The sequence below is a fragment of the Myodes glareolus genome, chromosome 5 (assembly GCF_982192425.1).
Source record: "Myodes glareolus chromosome 5, mMyoGla1.1, whole genome shotgun sequence".
NCBI lineage: Eukaryota > Metazoa > Chordata > Mammalia > Rodentia > Cricetidae > Myodes > Myodes glareolus.
In genome coordinates, this window is record NC_142030.1 from 44,810,776 (window position 1) to 44,813,929 (window position 3,154).

Consider the following 3,154-nt stretch of genomic DNA (forward strand, 5'->3'; position numbering starts at 1 on the left):
CATACAAACATGAAGGCACCAACATATACACATAAAAATAAACAGATATAAAAAGGCAAAGTATTTAAACATGTATTTAAGAAAGGAGCTATACAAATGGCAACAAGAAACAATTAAAATGTGTTGACCATTTCTCCCAACGCAGAATCCTAATGCCTGTCATGGTAACAGCGCCATAAAGTGGAAAAGCTGTGACCTGAATTATTACCAAGGTGAGGACCATCTTATTGACTTCATAGCATGACTGTGGCCTCTAAACAAAGCCATTTCATGCACCTGTATAGTCTAAACACAAAGTAAACACACAGAAAACTCTTGTGGAATATTACTTTAACAATGTAAAGATTTGTTACATTTGTTTACGATGCATTTGTTTAATTATATAAAAATGTGCTCTGTTTCACCTTACCTGCCTAAGGCACCTCATGGGTACACTAAAAAACTGAATAGCCAATAGCTAGGCAGTAGAGGGATAGATGGAGCTGGCAGACAGACAGAATAAGTAGGAGAAATCATCTAGGATCAAGAGAGAAGAGGAGGAGAGAACGAGGGAGACTCCTGGGGCCGGCAGCCAGGCAGTTGCCAGACAGACAGACAGACATGGAGTAAGCAGGGAAGTAGGACTTACAGAAAGAAAGATTAAAAAGCCCCAAGGAAAACGCAGACGAAGAGAAACAGGTTAAATTAAGTTATAAGAGCTAGTGGGGCAAGCCTAAGCTAAGACCAAATATTGATAATTAATAATAAGATCTGGGAGCTGGTTGGTGACACGGAAGAAAGCCTGCGATAGAGAGTGTTTGCTTTTACCAGACCTAAAACCTGAGTTTGCTCAGTAAGCACTCACCCGCCCCACACACCTCACAGACTCCGTGTTAATTCCACATCATCCCTCCCCATTTCCACAACTATACCCTAGGTGAGCACTATCAGGAGACTTCCTTCGCTCTTGCCAAGGCAGTAGAAAAGGCAGGACCCGGTTTTAACTGATCGTGTTCTCATTTGTATCAATTAATAGCAATTTGTTCTTTGGAAGTCTAGTTCGCTTTAGAGTATTTCAACCTTCCTGAGGACATTTAAAGCCTATGAGAAGGGAATCAACAAGCCCAGCAGGAGCCTGGAGTCTTAACGTTTGACCATCTGGTTATTTGATGTCGGGGCAGAAAAGTAGTTGCTCCTAGTAATTTTTTCTAGGAGAAGCAGAAGGAGTAAAACTTTAGCCTCTTTTATCTTTAAAGTCAGGAAACACTAAAACTCCCGAAAGATGTTTTTTGTTTTTTGGGGTCTTTTTTTGGGGGGGGGTGTTGTTTTGTTTTAAGAAGAAACCAATAAGATGTATTAGGTTACTTTAATAAAGGACAAAAGATATTTGAGGATCTCAACAAATATAGAGAATTGAAAAATACATAATACCTAATGATAATAAAAATTTTTCAAACTAAAAAATAACTTCCTCAGCCTAGTATCTTTATCAGCCAACATCATATTTCACTGTGATAGACTGTATGCTTTCCTCCAAAGTTCAGGAACAAGGTAGGCATACATAGGAGATAGCATAGCATAAGATAGTCCCCCTCTTGTAATAGGCATGTATAGGTGATAGCTCAGCTTGGGATAGCCCTTTCTTGTAACAATTCATTTGGCCACCTAACTCCTTCACCTATACATACTTTGCACACATCCCCCGACACACATAACAACTTGTGAAACTCTTGTCCACCTTACTGCTATCTCTGAAAACTTGTGTGTTCCCCTAGCCTTGATTGTTAACTCTCAAATTTGTACCATTTCTATTCAGATGAATTCCTGACACATCCAGATTTAAGAATAGAAGAGTAGATTCAGCCTGAATAGGTTTGGGGTCGTGTGTCTGCTGTTAACCTTTCAGGGAGAATCTCCTATTTATTCACTTTTATTTATGCATAATTAGGCAAGCATATGATTAAGATCAGCTGCATAATGGAAAGGGATATGCACAGTAGAGACATTATTAGTCTAATTTATCAATCAGAATACAGATCCACTCAAACCACGTTCCTTAGTAAACAGCCTCGCCCCTTAGTAATGAACCACGGCCCTTAGTAACCAACTCCTCCTCCTTGAAAGGAAGCCCTGGAAAGTAACCAGGCCCTTGTGCATCCTCACTCAAATTTACACAGTGTCAGCTTCTACCACCTGCTCTATAGCTTGGATACAAGAAGTTGTCTTGCATCTACCGCACATCTGTGTGAACCCACTTTTCAGTTCTGTAGATAAGAGATCAAGAATTTAAAAAAAAACGGACCCAACCCCAACCACCAGCAGCCGTTTCCAACACTTTTATTTGGCCATTTTACTGAAATTTCTATAGTTAGTGCCACAACAACAACAACAAAAAATAGAGCAACTTTTAAAAGGCATTCAGTTAGGAAGAGGTAAAATCGTCTTTATTCTCAGATGACATATTTTTATATGAAAATCTTAACGTTTTGCTAGAACTTAAAATGGCTGTAGTAAGTGTACCAAATCAATGAAAACACAAAGTGTATTTCTTTATATTAACTAAATTGTCAGAAGTTTAAGTGATGAAAATAGCTGTGTCACAATAATTGCGCAGAGAACAAAATACCTGAGAATAAATTTAACAAGAAGAAGTTTAAGAGGTACATACTGAAAACTATCAAACCTTACTGAAAGACCTTAAGGGATGTGTGCGCAAGGGGAAAGAGTTCATACTCAGGGATTGAAAAAGTTGTTTCTCCTCATCTTGAGCTGCAGATTGAAAGACCGCTGGATCAAAACCCCCCCAGGAGGAGACTCAAGGAAGAAGCTCGAACAGTTCCGCTGATGAGTTCTCGTGGAGTCACATAGCAAGGAAATCCATGGTTGTGTTTAACTGGAACATGATCGAGAAGCTGAGAGGTGGGCTCCGAGTGGGTTTATTGTTACGGCTCCCTGGATGCTTCAGAAGGAGGCACAGAGGGGTCCTCAGAGCAGCACTTCTCAAACTCTACCCCGTCATGGACCACTGGGGCTCTTTTTAAATGTAAGCTCAGCCTTTCCAATAGGGTTCTGGGTGATAACTAGTGATGAGCAGGGATAAGGGATCCTGCTCAGCTGGCCCTAAGGGCAGAATTCATCTGTGCAATGGGAATGATGTGTGTTTTGCTGGAAGACG